Below are 16684 nucleotides of genomic sequence, written 5' to 3'. Positions count from 1 at the left end.
GACAAAGCTGGAGAAGGAGGACCGTGGAACAGCGGGCAGCCAGCAGCAGCCAGCGGCACTTGGATCAACCGTAGTGGGATCAGCTGTGCCCGATGTCGGCCCCGCACGGGCCAGATCCATGCGGCCGAGCGGTAAGGCTAGACACAAATCAAACAAGGTAGTGGACTCAGAAGGGTCCGACTTTGCATAACCGCCGGCAACCAGCGCCCGAGAGCGCTGGAGCAGGGAGAAGCGGTGTATGGAGCCTTGCTCCAACGTGATAAACCCACAGCAGTACCTCTTTGAGGGCTGCACAATGCTTCTACCCCATCAGAGGGGAGCACTGTGGGTCAGTTCTGGGCTGACCTGCAAGAGGGGTCCGCAGAACAAAAGACAAGTGGGCAGCAGTTAAGCCCCACATGGGTACCCCGTGCGGGACCCTAGAGATCTCTAACTCTAAAAAAGAGTAGGCAGGACCCTGATGGGCCAGAGCCTGGTAATACAGCATCCCATGATCCTAACACAGCAGGGACTCTGCTGGACATGGTGGCTGATTACTTTAACCAAGTCAAACAGGGGTAGACTTGGATCCAGGATGGCAATAGTATTACTATATGTCTGGCCACAAACGCCAACAAGAAAAATTTACAGACACTGGCCAGACATCTGCCACCTGGCAACGGTGAGGCATTACAGGTGCCCAGTGTAAACCAATGCATTTGGCAGCATATGGGGACAAACATCAGGAACCAGGACCTCAAGATCCAGAGAACCTTAAAGGGATTGACGGAAGGCATCATAGCATACACCCGCACCCTGGACTAAACGTAGGTAACCAAAGACCATCAAGACGCACTAGCTCTGTTTAGTAATATGCAATATGAGCTGAACTACATGTGGAAGGCTGCCATTCAGCCAGCACTGGGACCCCAAAAATGCTACCATTTGCAAACAAAGAACCATGTGTGGACGAAGCCAAGACACTGGGGCTCATCAAGGCCAGCGCAAGGGCCTATTTTGGAGCACGATACCAGCCACAGGCAAGGCCATAAAAAATGTGGCTCATACCAGTGGCAGTGCCAGAAATCAATATAACCCGCAGGATCCTTTTTTAGGGTATGGCCAGGGCGGCCACCCGGGAAGATGCGGAAGCCTCAACCTCCCACACAACCCCGAACAAGAGATATCAAACCAGAACCTCCTTTTCAAAAAACCAAGGAAATAACACAACCACCGGTAACCATGGAGATAGGTGGGTGTGGTTTCTTCTGTTAAAAAGGGACCTACGATGGTGGGGGAGGGGAGGTTGCAACACTACAGTTATGTATGGTATATAATCACTACAGATTCATATAATCTCAGCAGTATTCAGGGTTATCTGATAGGATTTACTCATCCCAATAACCACAGTACAACATACACCAGAATGGCATTTTGTACTTACATAAACCAAACAATCTAAAAACCCACATGGTGCTACAAAAATTGTACACAAAAGGTGTGATTGAGCATACTTTTCATGGAACATTAGAATTTGTATCAAACATATTTATTAAAAATAAAATAGAGTGGGGTTGCAGGATTATCATTGATTTTCAACCCTAAACACATTCGTTCAAGATATTCATTTTAAGATGGATACTCTTATTACTGATAAAGACTTGGTGTCAGCTGGGTTTTTCTATATGGCAGGCATTGACTCAAAAGAGGAACTTTGGCAATATAGAGCTTACAAAAGGGGCAATCATCAGCCCCAATATTATTTACTAAAATTCTAAAACCAGCTTGGCATTGTTATGTAAACAAAGCCATAGGGTGATGTATTTCCCCCGTTCGGCCCCATCAATGGGGTACTAGGGAAAATTCAACTACACTCGGCATCTGGAATTCTCAGAGTACCCGACTGGCCTACTAAATCATGGTATTCGGTCATACAGGGGATGGTGTTAGAACCATGTTCCCTAATGAACATAGCCAAAAATTATTAATTTATCCAGTGACTGGAGGCAGTCATCCATGCCATAAGACTATGGATTTATTGATTTGTAGAGTCTAAAAGACCCACTACACGGCATTGGGCTGTCAGACAGGACGATGAATCTCATCTCATCTGCACTAAGACTGTCAACACGGAAGCAGTACCTTGGACACATCAAAAAATGGGGCATATACTGCTTGGACAACAACCTCGACCAAAAGGCCAAGAACATTCTGGCCGTATTGGAATTTTAACAAGCCTCCATTATGATAATCGATGGAGCTACAGTGCCATCAATAGTGCCACAAGTGCACTCTCCAATTACCTATCACAAGGAACGGAGCGGCACGCGGTGGGAACGCACCCCTGGTAAGAAAACCAGGTACTCCGAAATCAGGGACGTGGGTGTCGTTTCTCAACATGCTGAGGAGCTTGTAGCTCATAACAGCATTGTCACTTCAGCAACGGACCAGGAAGATGGTTATGCTCATGGTGTTATTTACCGCACAACGAGTCCAGCCATTAAGCAAACTGAGCCTGGACTCCCTGATCATCTCACCCGAGAAACTGGTGTTTGTCATACAGGATTTAATAAAAGAAAACAGACCAGGTTCATCGGGTCAAGTGTTTGAATTTATGGTATACCCATATGACAAACGACTGTGTATAGCAAGACACATCTAACAATACATAGAATATACTAAGAGCATTCGAGGTCAGAGAATGTCGTTGTTTATCTCTTACAAGAAACCGCATGAAAGGGTCACGACTCAAACTATATCAAGGTGGCTCAAATATGTCCTAAAGATGGCAGGAATAGACACTAATGTTTTTAACTCTCATTCCACCAGGGCTGCAGCAACATCCGCAGCAAAAATTGTACAGGTACCCACAGACCAAATCCTCAGAATCGCAGGATGGTCATCCAAAAATGGTTTTTCCACAGGTTTTATAATAAACCAGTTAATTTTGGAGCCATCATTGTATTCAGAAAACATTTTACGTTCAACAAAATAATTTGCCCGAAAGGTTACAGGGCTATGATTCTCAAATTTTAAAAAATTCTATATATTTTTTCGTTATACCACACAACTCTTTGTATAATTGTGTTTTAAAATTACTAATGATGATCTCTCCCAATACCCAAGGCAGTTGTGAAGCATGGACTCGTTCCACGGCATGAGGTCACAGAGCTTTGAAATCTTCACGAAGTCACTCACGTGACTCCGAAGTAAAATAGTAAGATTAAACGAGAACTTACCAGTTTGAAGTTTGATCTGTATTTTATGAGGAGTTACGATGAGGGATTTCGTGCCCTCCGCTCCCACCCTCTTATGATCATATCAAAAACTGGTATCTCTTTGATAATCTTACTATGTTAGATCATTATAGGTTCCTGTGACCTCACACCGCTGCTTTGAAGAATGACACGCATGCGTGGAAGCGGGGTTCTTCACGAAATCCCTCATCGTAACTCCTCATAAAATACAGATCAAACTTCAAACTGGTAAATTCTCGTTTAATCTTACTATTTTAGGGGGTTCAGTGATGTTGGGGCTCAGATTTATTTGCATTCATATAATTGGTTTGATTTCCGAAGGGGCTGAATTATATTACTTGATTTATATTGGGGGCGGTGCCAGTATTTAGACTTCATATGGGGTTCATTTATTTTGCAGTTTTAGATTTATTCATCTTTAATCCAAAGGGTATCTACAGCTATATTAATAGCAAAAGGATAACGAGGGATAAAGTTGGTCCATTGGAGAGACAGAGTGGACAGCTATCTGCAGAGCCAAAAGAGATGGGGGAGATATTGAACAATTTATTTTCTTCGGTATTCACCAAGGAGAAGGATATTGAATTATGTGAGGTAAGGGAAACTAGTAGAGTAGCTATGGATACTATGAGTTTCAAAGTAAAAGAAGTACTAACACTTTTGAAAAATATAAAAGTGGATAAGTCTCTAGGTCCTGACAGGATATTCCTTAAGACATTGACGGAAGTTAATGTAGAAATAGCAGGGGCTATGAGAAATATTTCAAATGTCATTAGAAACGGGAATAATCCCCGAGGATTGGCGTACTGCGCATGTTGTTCCATTGTTTAAAAAGGTTCTAAGGGTAAACCTAGTAATTATAGGCCTGTTAGTTTGACTTCAGTGGTGGGCAAATTAATGGAAAAGATACTTAGAGATAATATATATAAGCATCTGGATAAACAGGGTCTTATTAGGAACAGTCAGCATGGATTTGTGCCTGGAAGGTCATGTTTGACTAATCTTCTTGAATTTTTTGAAGAGGTTACTAGGGAAATTGACGAGGGTAAAGCAGTGGATGTTGTCTATATGGACTTTAGTAAGGAAACACTGAATGGTATAATCTGATATTATTACAGTTGCCCCCCCAAACATATCTGTCACATCAGTGTATAAACCCCCCCAAAGTCCGTTCCTCCACTCTGAACTGCCAGACAGTTGCAAGAGGAAATACCACATTAGCATTGGGGACTTCAATGCCCATAGCTCATTGTGGAGCTATGAAGTGAACAATCAAGATGGAGATGAAGTCGAAACCTGGCTCGAGTCGAAACACCTGACCCTGATCCATGTCGCCAAACTGCCAAAATCTTTCCACAGTGCCAGATGGAAACGAGGATATAACCCAGACCTTGTTTGTGTGAGCAGCGAACTATCATCCAGAGCTGTGAAAGAGGTCCTGGACCCTATCCCCCATACGCAACACTGGCCAATCACCATAGCTCTTCAAGCAGCAACCGTCCCCTTCCGCAGAAGGTTCAATCTGCGGAAGGCCGACTGGCTGTCATTCCAACAGGAGATTGAAGACTCCATCCCCAGTATTCCATCACACCCCGACAACTATACCATGTTCACAGAACTGCTGAAAAGGTCAGCCAGGCGACATATACCAAGAGGATGCCAGACCGAGTACATCCCCGGGCTGTCGGAAACATCCAGCGATCTACTGAAAGCCTACCACAGGGCATATCACGAGGTCCCTTTCTCCTCCACCACCATGGAACTCGGAGATATCCTGTTGAACACAGTCGGGGAGGACCGAAGGCAAGTCTGGAAGGAGTTGATAGAAAACACCAACATGACCAATAACAGCAGGAAGGCATGGGCCACAATCCGCCGCCTCGGTGAAGACCATACCACACCGCCCACGCTCACAACAGTCACAGCAAACTCAGTTGCAGCACAGCTGGTGGCAAACGGTCGTAGTCAAAATCGGCGCAGACCCACAGGAGAATACCGCCGGACAGCGGTAACAGACCGCCTACAACCAGCCAGCGCCCTCACCAAGCCCTTCGACCTAGAAGAACTCGAAGCTGCAATTTGCATGCTGAAACCTGGGAAAGCAGCAGGAATCGATGATGTACTGACGGAAATGATACAGCACCTTGGACCTAAAGCAAAGACCTGGTTCCTAGCAATGCTGAACTCATGCATGGCACAGAAAACAACCCCACCTGTATGGAGAAAGGCCAAGACTGTCACAATTCCCAAACCTGGAAAGGACCCATCATCCCCAAACAGCTACAGACCCATTTCCCTCCTCTGCATCACCTACAAGCTCTACGAGAGGCTACTACTCCAACGCCTTATGCCACTTATAGACTCCAAGCTTACTAAAGATCAAGCTGGCTTCCGCCATGGCCGCTCCTGTGCCGGGCAGCTACTGAACCTCACCCAACACATTGAGGACGGTTTTGAGTGCTAAACTCATCACTGGAGCAGCTTTCATAGATCTCACCGCTGCCTACGACACTGTCCAGCACCGCACTATGATCAGGAAACATTTTGACATGACTGGTGACCTCGACCTGTGCCAAGTCATCAAAAGCCTTCTCAACAACAGGTGCTTCTTCGTTCAACTAAACGACAAGAAGAGCAAATGGAAAACCCAAAAGAATGGCCTACCACAAGGCAGCATACTGGCCCCCCTCCTCTTCAACATCTACACCAACGACCAACCACTTCCCCCACAATGCCGCCGCTTCATCTATGCTGATGACCTCTGCATCACCACCCAACAGGAGAACTTCCAGAAGATCGAGTCTGTCCTGGAAAGCGCCCTCCAAGAGATGACAACCTACTACAATAACAACCACCTGAAACCCAACCCATCAAAAACCCAACTATGCAGCTTCCATCTTAAAAATCGAGATGCAGGAAAACAACTGAGCATCTCATGGGATGGCCACAAACTCTCCAACCACTTCCACCCCGTGTACCTCGGAGTCACACTCGACAGGACACTCCCTTTCAAAACGCACCTCCAGAACACCAAAGCCAAGGTCAACACTCGCAACAACATCCTGCGCAAACTGGTAAACTCAAAGTGGGGCGCTGATCCACCAACCATCCGTGCAACAGCCCTAGCCCTGTGCTTCTCCACAGCTGAATATGTGTGCTCAAGCTGGAGACGCTCCCACCACACCAAACTGGATGACACAGCTCTCAACGACACCTGCCGCATTATCACGGGATGCATAAAGACAACGCCAGTCCCGTGCCTCTACGCCCTAGCTGGTATTGCCCCCCCCCCCCATATCAGACAATCCATCGTCGCCCAAGACGAGCGGAGAGCACAGGAGATCGATACCAGGCACCCCCTGCACGGACACACAGCACCTCCACCCCGACTGACATCTAGAGCCAGTTTCTTGCAGACAGTCCCACCTCTCCAGACAACCAAAGAAACAGCAAGGACCAACATCTGGAAAGATGAATGGAACCAGCTCAACACACAAGCCCACGACTGGATGGAGAGAGGAATCACTCCGACTGAATGCCTCGCCAGCGGGCACGACCTCCCATGGCCAACCTGGAAGACCCTCAACAGATTACGAGTGGAGCAGGGGAGGTGCAAAGCACTTATGAAAGCATGGAACTACCAGGCAGAAGACACATGCAGCTGTGGAGCAGTACAGACAATGTCCCACCTACTGGAGTGTGACGACGCCCCCCAGTGCAGCCCCCAGGACCTGGCTGAACCGACCCGACCAGCTATGACCTGCGCCAGATACTGACAGAACGACATCTGAGATTGCAACGGACTCGAAGAAGAAGAAGCAAGGCCTTTGACAAGGTTCCTCATGGAAGGTTGGTTAAGAAGGTTCAACTGTTGGGTATAAATGCAGGAGTAGCAAGATGGATTCAACAGTGGCTGAATGGGAGAAGCCAGAGGGTAATGGTGGATGGTTGTTTATCGGGTTGGAGGCAGGTGACTAGTGGGGTGCCTCAGGGATCGGTGTTGGGTCCTTTGTTGTTTGTCATGTACATCAATGATCTGGATGAAGGTGTGGTAAATTGGATTAGTAAGTATGCAGATGATACCAAGATAGGGGGTGTTGTGGATTATGAAGAGGATTTCCAAAGTCTACAGAGTGATTTAGGCCATTTGGAAGAATGGGCTGAAAGATGGCAGATGGAGTTTAATGCTGATAAATGTGAATGCTACACCTTGGCAGGACAAATCAAAATAGGACGTACATGGTAAATGGTAGGGAATTGAAGAATACAGTTGAACAGAGGGATCTGGGAATAACCGTGCATAGTTCCTTGAAGGTGGAATCTCATATAGATAGGGTGGTAAAGAAAGCTTTTGGTATGCTAGCCTTTATAAATCAGAGCATTGAGTATAGAAGCTGGGATGTAATGTTAAAATTGTACAAGGCATTGGTGAGACCAAATCTGGAGTATGGTGTACAATATTGGTCGCCCAATTATAGGAAAGATGTCAACAAATATGGAAACAAAGAAACATAGAAACATAGAAATTAGGTGCAGGAGTAGGCCATTCGGCCCTTCGAGCCTGCATCGCCATTCACTATGATCATGGCTGATCATCCAACTCAGTATCCCGTACCTGCCTTCTCTCCATACCCTCTGATCCCCTTAGCCACAAGGGCCACATCTAAATCCCTCTTAAATATAGCCAATGAACTGGCCTCGACTACCCTCTGTGGCAGAGAGTTCCAGAGATTCACCACTCTCTGTGTGAAAAATGTTCTTATCATCTCGGTTTTAAAGGATTTCCCCCTTATCCTTAAGCTGTGACCCCTTGTCCTGGACTTCCCCAACATCGGGAGCAATCTTCCTGCATCTAGCCTGTCCAACCCCTTAAGAATTTTGTAAGTTTCTATAAGATCCCCTCTCAATCTCCTAAATCTAGAGAGTATAAACCAAGTCTATCCAGTCTTTCTTTATAAGACAGTCCTGACATCCCAGGAATCAGTCTGGTGAACCTTATCTGCACTCCCTCTATGGCAATAATGTCCTTCCTCAGATTTGGAGACCAAAACTGTACGCAATACTCCAGGTGTGGTCTCACCAAGACACTGTACAACTGTAGTAGAACCTCCCTGCTCCTATAATCAAATCCTTTTGCTATGAAAGCTAACATACCATTCGCTTTCTTCACTGCCTGCTGCACCTGCATGCCTACTTTCAATGACTGGTGTACCATGACACCCAGGTCTCGCTGCAACTCCCCTTTTCCTAGTCGGCCACCATTTAGATAATGGTCTGCTTTCCTGTTTTTGCCACCAAAATGGATAACCTCACATTTATCCACAAAATAGGGAGAGTACAGAGGAGATTTACTAGAATGTTGCCTGGGTTTCAACAACTAAGTTACAGAGAAAGGTTGAATAAGTTAGGTCTTTATTCTCTGGAGCGCAGAAGGTTAAGGGGGGACTTGATAGAGGTCTTTAAAATGATGAGAGGGATAGACAGAGTTGATGTGGATCAGCTTTTCCCTTTGAGAATAGGGAAGATTCAAACAAGAGGACATGACTTCAGAATTAAGGGACAGAAGTTTAGGGGTAACATGAGGGGGAGCTTCTTTACTCAGGGAGTGGTAACAGTGTGGAATGAGCTTACAGTGGAAGTGGTGGAGGCAGGTTCGTTGGTATCATTTAAAAATAAATTGGATAGGCATATGGATGAGAAGGGAATGGAGGGTTATGGTATGAATGCAGGCAGGTGGGACTAAGGGAAAAAAGTTGTTCGGCACGGACTTGTAGGGCCGAGATGGCCTGTTTCCGTGCTGTAATTGTTATATGGTTGTTATATGGTTTATACAGTCATGGTGAGAATCAGTTATTGTTGTGGTTTGTGAGGCAGCAGCTCTACTAGTTACTAATGTGCCACATTTAAAATTAGAAAACATTGAGAGGACTTAATTATAGGTACTTAGTTTGGAAATGGGATAAATGAGAAAATTAGAGGTACATGTGACAGGCTAATACAATAATCATGAGATACTTTGGTACACAGTAGGTTGATGAGTCACATAGACCGCAACAAAATGCAAGATGGCTTGATGTACTGGTTACAAGAATCTTTTCTAGATCAATATATCGAAGAATCATCAGGGAAAAGGTTCTTTTGGATTGCATTCAGTGTAATGAGAAAAAGTTGGCGTTGATGCTAAGGGGTCTGTTTGGGGAAAAGTGACCATAATGTGAAAGAGTTTGACTGTGATTCTAAAAGTGATGTATTTTAACGTGAAACTAGGAACTTAAAACTAAACACTGTAATCTAAAAAAGGTATTAGAGAAGAGTTCAAGAGTTCAAGTTCAAGAGAGTTTATTGTCATGTGTCCCAGATAGGACAATGAAATTCTTGCTTTGCTTCAACACAACAGAATATTGTAGGCATAAATAAATACAGAACAGATCAGTGTGTCAATATACCATTGAATATATATATACACACATAAATTAGCATATAAAGTGCAAAAGGCTATTAAAGTTCAGAGTTTTGTTTGAGTTGAGTTTAATAGTCTGATGGCTGTGGGGAAGAAGCTGTTCCTGAACCTGGACGTTGCAGATTTCAGGCTCCTGTACCTTCTACCTGAAGGTAGTGGGGATGAGTGTGTGGCCAGGATGGTGTGGGTCCTTCATGATGCTGCCAGCCTTTTTGAGGCAGCGACTGTGGAAGATCCGCTCGATGGTAGGGAGGTCAGAGCTCATGATGGACTGGGCTTATAACCATATAACCATATAACAATTACAGCACGGAAACAGGCCATCTCGGCCCTACAAGTCCGTGCCGAACAACTTTTTTTCCCCTTAGTCCCACCTGCCTGCACTCATACCATAACCCTCCATTCCCTTCTCATCCATATGCCTATCCAATTTATTTTTAAATGATACCAATGAACCTGCCTCCACCACTTCCACTGGAAGCTCATTCCACACCGCTACCACTCTCTGAGTAAAGAAGTTCCCCCTCATATTACCCCTAAACTTCTGTCCCTTAATTCTGAAGTCATGTCCTCTTGTTTGAATCTTCCCTATTCTCAAAGGGAAAAGCTTGTCCACATCAACTCTGTCTATCCCTCTCATCATTTTAAAGACCTCTATCAAGTTTTTAACCCCCTTTAACCATATAACCATATAACCATATAACAATTACAGCACGGAAACAGGCCATCTCGACCCTTCTAGTCCGTGCCGAACACATAATCTCCCCTAGTCCCATATACCTGCGCTCAGACCATAACCCTCCATTCCCTTCCCATCCATATAACTATCCAATTTATTTTAAAATGATAAAAACGAACCTGCCTCCACCACCTTCACTGGAAGCTCATTCCACACAGCTACCACTCTCTGAGTAAAGAAGTTCCCCCTCGTGTTACCCCTAAACTTCAGTTCCTTAATTCTCATGTCATGTCCCCTTGTTTGAATCTTCCCTACTCTCAGTGGGAAAAGCTTTTCCACGTCAACTCTGTCTATCCCTCTCATCATTTTAAAAACCTCTATCAAGTCCCCCCTTAACCTTCTGCGCTCCAAAGAATAAGAAGAATTAGGCGACCAAAACTGCGCAATTAGGCGACCAAAACAACCTTCTGTGCTCCAGAGAATAAAGACCTAACTTATTCAATCTTTCTCTGTAACTTAGTTGTTGAAACCCAGGCAACATTCTAGTAAATCTCCTCTGTATTCTCTCTATTTTGTTGACATCCTTCCTATAATTGGGCGACCAAAATTGTACACCATACTCCAGATTTGGTCTCACCAATGCCTTGTACAATTTTAACATTACATCCCAGCTTCTATACTCAATGCTCTGATTTATAAAGGCTAGCATACCAAAAGCTTTCTTTACCACCCTATCTATATGAGATTCCACCTTCAAGGAACTATGCACGGTTATACCCAGATTCCTCTGTTCAACTGTATTCTTCAATTCCCTACCATTTACCATGTACGTCCTATTTTGATTTGTCCTGCCAAGGTGTAGCACCTCACATTTATCAGCATTAAACTCCATCTGCCATCTTTCAGCCCATTTTTCCAAATGGCCTAAATCATTCTGTAGACTTTGGAAATCCTCTTCATTATCCACAACACCCCCTATCTTGGTATCATCTGCATACTTACTAATCCAATTTACCACACCTTCATCCAGATCATTGATTTACATGACAAACAACAAAGGACCCAACACCGATCCCCGAGGCACCCCACTAGTCACCTGCCTCCAACCCGATAAACAGCCATCCACCATTACCCTCTGGCTTCTCCCATTCAGCCACTGTTGAATCCATCTTGCTACTCCTGCATTTATACCCAACAGTTGAACCTTCTTAACCAACCTTCCATGAGGAACCTTGTCAAAGGCCTTGCTTCTTCTTCTTCGAGTCCGTTGCAATCTCAGATGTCGTTCTGCCAGTATCTGGCGCAGGTCATAGCTGGTCGGGTCGGTTCAGCCAGGTCCTGGGGGCTGCACTGGGGGGCGTCGTCACACTCCAGTAGGTGGGACATTGTCTGTACTGCTCCACAGCTGCATGTGTCTTCTGCCTGGTAGTTCCATGCTTTCATAAGTGCTTTGCACCTCCCCTGCTCCACTCGTAATCTGTTGAGGGTCTTCCAGGTTGGCCATGGGAGGTCGTGCCCGCTGGCGAGGCATTCAGTCGGAGTGATTCCTCTCTCCATCCAGTCGTGGGCTTGTGTGTTGAGCTGGTTCCATTCATCTTTCCAGATGTTGGTCCTTGCTGTTTCTTTGGTTATCTGGAAAGGTGGGACTGTCTGCAAGAAACTGGCTCTAGATGTCAGTCGGGGTGGAGGTGCCCTTTGGCTTCTCCCATTCAGCCACTGTTGAATCCATCTTGCTATTCCTGCATTTATACCCAACAGTTGAACCTTCTTAACCAACCTTCCATGAGGAACCTTGTCAAAGGCCTTACTAAAGTCCATATAGACAACATCCACTGCTTTACCCTTGTCAATTTCCCTAGTAACCTCTTCAAAAAATTCAAGAAGATTAGTCAAACATGACCTTCCAGGCACAAATCCATGTTGACTGTTATATCTCTGATATCCGCTCTGATCCAGGAAGCATTCTGGTAAACCTATTCTGCACCCTCTCCAAAGCCTCCACTTCCTTCCTGTAATGGGGTGATCTGAACGTCACACTTTATTCCAAATGTGGCCTTTCAAAGTCCAATATAGCTGCAACATGACCTCCTGAATCTTGACCTCCTAAACACAACCCTCTCTCTGTCCCTTCCCCACCCTAGTTCTCCAACTAGTTTCACTGTCCTGATTAATTTTACTGTTTGTATGCCTCGTTGTCACCTTCCCCTCAGCCACCAATGAACCATTCTACATTTCCTTGATTATTGTCTGCTTTGATCTGAGGTTTTCACACCTTGCCCTTCCATATCTCTCACTTCCCTCACCCTTGACTCTTGGTCTGAAGAAGGGTCTCCACCTGAAACTTCAGCCATTCCTTCTCTGCAGAGATGCTGCCTGTCCCGCTGAGTTACTCCAGCATTTTGCATCTATCTCCTGACTCTTAAGTTGGGCAACAACAGGTTTCTCCCCTGATGTACACAATGCATTCTATGCTCACTTTGAACAGAAGGTCGATGCAGAAACATCATGCACCCCACCAGTCTTGGGTGTGCCTGTACCAACAGTTACTGTGACAGATGTAAGATCCTGAAAGTGAAGAAAGCAACTGGTCCATATGTAGTCTCTGGCCGTGTCCTCAGGACTTGTGTGGACCAGCTGGCAGAGGTCTATAACCCTTCACTACTTCATTCTGAGGTCCTCACCTGCTTTGAAAAGACCACTAGCATCCTGCTGCCAAAGAAACGCAATGTAGTGTTATTTAATAACGACTGTCCAGTGGCTCTGACATCCACCATCATGAAGTGCTTCAAGAGACTGGTGATGATGCACATTAACTCTAACCTCCCACACAGCCTTGATCCACAGCAGTTTGCTTATCGATGCAGCAGGTCCGCAACAGATACTATCTCCCTGGCCCGAAATTCATTTCTAGAATGCCTGGGCAACAAGGATACCTACTTCAAACTCCTATTTATGGACCATAGCTCTGCCTTCAACACCACAATCCCAACCAAACTCATCACCAAACTCCTCACCTCCTCTGTCCTTGGATACTTTCTGATCCATAGTGAGGAGTGGTGACAACACACCGTTTATAATCATTCTCAACACTGGTGGCCACAAGGATGCATTCTCCGTCCTCCACTGCACTCCCTATAATCTCACGACTGTGCGGCCAAATTCAGCTCGAACTCTACAGATTGTGGCCGGATCATGATGCATAATGAGAAGGAATGTAGGAAGAAAATGGAAAACTTAGTAACATGGAGTGAGGACAATAACCTCTCCCTCAATGTTAGCAAGACGAGGGACCTAGTTATCGACTTCAGGAAGCGTGGTGGAGTACATGCCCCAATCAGCATCAATCAAAGTGGAAATGATTGAGAGCTTCAAATTCCCTGGCATAAATATTACCTGTGATCTGTAGTGGACCAACCACGTTGAAGCAACGGCCAAGAAGGCACATCAATGCCTCAACTTCCTCAGGAGTTGACTCCAACTCTTACAAATCTCTACAAATGCATCATAAAGAGCATACTGTTGGTTTGCATCACAGCTTGGTTTGGGAACAGCTCTGACCAAGAGAGCTAGAAATTTTAAAGATAGACACAAATTGTCAGTGTAACTCAGCGGGACATACAGTAGCAATGTTACAAAATTTTGAGATTTTAAAAATCAAGTCTGCAATTTATCCCATCAGATAAAGCATAACAATAAGTTTAATTTGACACCAAATTCACTTTCATATCTCAAGTATTAAAAAAGTTATGGCCATTTTCATACTCGGAAATGAGCATCTTGTTCCCTATTGATTTTCAATGGACATTACAAAAAAGCTGTGATCTTGGATAGTCAAAACCCATTTCTTAAGGAAAGATTAACATTTTTAAATAGCCTAAGTGTCCAAAGATTATTCACAAATAATTCACAATATAACATGATTTTTATATCTAATTTACATTAATTTATAGGCCAAATGGAAGGAATTTAGTGTTCAATTGCTGTAAATAAATGCCCATTTAAATCGGCTTTCTAGTGGGTCATGTGAACGCGCTGGCTTAGAACGTTCACATCGCGCTGGATTAGTGCCCTCAAATGCCGAGAAAAATACTGCGGGATATAAAAAGCCCAAAATGAACTACTCGCTATAGATAACTTGATATATAGGGTTATATATATGCCCCATTTAATGTAAAAATAAGGTACATACCTTTAATTGTTTGCTTTATAAAACCCTGGGGCTGCGAGAGGTTGCGGAATGAGACAGTAATTTTAATATTATTATAACTATTATTCGAGGCCTATAAAACTAATAATACCTTTTGCGACCGGGTCTTGCAGCGATTTTTCGTTAATGATTTACTAGGCTGAACATCTGCGATTAGTACAGCCTAGTAAAAATCGCGTTTTAATCCCGCCCCCTCCAAACAGCGCCAAAATCGCGGACCTGGCTGTGGGCAGATTCCCAATGACGATTCAGGTAGGTTTTGTAACATACCTACATACAGCATCTCTGGAGAGAAGGAATGGGTGACGTTTCAGGTCGAGACCCTTCTTTAGACTGATGTCAGGGGAGAGGGAGATACATAGATAGAAATGTAAGGTGTGAAAACATGACAAAGGGAATGGAGATCAGGGAAAATGTAGAATAGATCATTGTTAGCGAGGAGAAGGTAATAACAAACAGAGATAGAATGTAGTCAGAGACAGTAATACTGGTTGGAGAACAGGGAAGGGGGATGGATGGAGAGAGTGGGAAAGCAAGGGTTACTTGAAGTTAGAGGTCAACGGTCATACCGCTGGGGTGTAATCTGCCCAAGCGAAATATGACGTGCTGTTCCTCCATATAACCATATAACAATTACAGCACGGAAACAGGCCATCTCGGCCCTACAAGTCCGTGCCGAACAACTTTTTTTCCCTTAGTCCCACCTGCCTGCACTCATACCATAACCCTTCATTCCCTTCTCATCCATATGACTATCCAATTTATTTTTAAATGATACCAACGAACCTGCCGACACCACTTCCACTGGAAGCTCATTCCACACCGCTACCACTCTCTGAGTAAAGAAGTTCCCCCTCATATTACCCCTAAACTTCTGTCCCTTAATTCTGAAGTCATGTCCTCTTGTTTCAATCTTCCCTATTCTCAAAGGGAAAAGCTTGTCCACATCAACTCTGTCTATCCCTCTCATCATTTTAAAGTCTCTATCAAGTCCCCCCTTAACCTTCTGCGCTCCAGAGAATAAAGACCTAACTTATTCAACCTTTCTCTGTAACTTAGTTGTTGAAACCCAGGCAACATTCTAGTAAATCTCCTCTGTACTCTCTCTACTGCAATGTTTGCACTGGGCCTCACTCTGACAATGGAGGAGGCCCAGGATAGAAAGGTCAGTGTGGAAATAGAGGGGGAGTTAAAGAGTTTAGCAACCAAGAGATCAGGTAGGTTTAGGTGGAATGCGCGGAGGTGTTCAGCAACATGATCGCGGACACTGCGCTTGATCTCGGCAAATTATAAGAGCCACAACTGGAACAGTATGAAGGTTACAGTAGATGAGGTTGGAGGAGGTGCAAGTAAACCTCAGCCTGATCTGAAAAGATTGTTGAGGTCCTTGAGTGTAGTCGAGGGGGGGGGGGGGGGGGGGGGGGTGTAAGGACAGGTGATGCACCTCCTGCATTTGGAGGGGAATATACCTGGGGAGGGGGTGGTTTGGGTGGGAAGGGATGAGTTGACCAGCGATTTGTGGAGGAAACCATCACTGCAGAAAAGGGTGGAGATGGGAAAATGTGGGTGGGAGGGTGGGAGGGTGGGATCCCGTCGGAGGTGGCGATAATGTCGGAGGATTATATGTTGTATGTGACGGCTGATGGGATGGAAGGTGAGGACTAGGGGGACTCTGTCCCTGTTATGACTGGGGGGAGGGGGAGCAAGAGCACAGTTACGGGATGTCGAGGAGACACTCGTGAGGGCCTCATCTATGATCTTACTCACAGTCCTCCTCTGCTGAGGCAGTCCCAAGGACTTTTCTTGAGATCAGCTGATTGGTCCTCTCAGTCACTCTGGATGATCGCGAGGGAGAGTCCTCAACTGTGATTCTACGCTGTGAATCAACTGAACTGTGAGTCTGCAATGTACTTGCAATAAATGATTTGTTAGCCCTTAATGACAATCCAATGAGTTGTTTGGCAATTTGGTGGCCTGCACTCTGCTTGGAATGATATGAAATTGAGTTTGGTGGCCTGCACTCTGCTTGGAATGCTACCAAATTGAGTTTGGCGGCCTCCACACTGCCTGAAATGCTACGAGATTGTATTTGGTGGCCTGCA

Source organism: Leucoraja erinacea, chromosome 32 (assembly GCF_028641065.1).
Source record: "Leucoraja erinacea ecotype New England chromosome 32, Leri_hhj_1, whole genome shotgun sequence".
NCBI classification, from domain to species: Eukaryota; Metazoa; Chordata; class Chondrichthyes; order Rajiformes; family Rajidae; genus Leucoraja; species Leucoraja erinaceus.
Note: the sequence above shows the minus strand (reverse complement) of the source record.